Consider the following 404-nt stretch of genomic DNA (forward strand, 5'->3'; position numbering starts at 1 on the left):
GGAATGGGAAAAAGGGAACAGCCCTCAGGGACGGCGGGGTGCTAAGTACAGACCTGCTCTTTATGCCCGCGCGCGAGGTCGCGCACAGTGGGAGGGAGGGGTTCCAGGGATCTGTAACGAAGGAGCCTGGTCTTGGGTGTCAAGATCTACGGTCTAACAAGGTTGGAATCCCAGCTGTGTGAGCTTGGGCAAGTTCCTCAACCTCTCTGAGCCCGTGCTTCCTCCTCTGTAAAACGGGGTCAGTATCAGAGGGGTTGTAAGGATTTAATAAACTCACTCTAGAAAGGAGCATTGCCCCTCGCCGTCTTCCCGCACAGTTCTTGGACCCCTTCCCAGCTCCCTACTGCCCTGTGCCCAAGTATGTAACTAAGGATGCATTTCCCAAGCCCGGGTGCAGGGATCTG

The sequence above is a fragment of the Lipotes vexillifer genome, unplaced genomic scaffold (genome assembly GCF_000442215.2).
Source record: "Lipotes vexillifer unplaced genomic scaffold, Lipotes_vexillifer_v1.1 scaffold412, whole genome shotgun sequence".
Classification (NCBI taxonomy): Eukaryota; Metazoa; Chordata; class Mammalia; order Artiodactyla; family Lipotidae; genus Lipotes; species Lipotes vexillifer.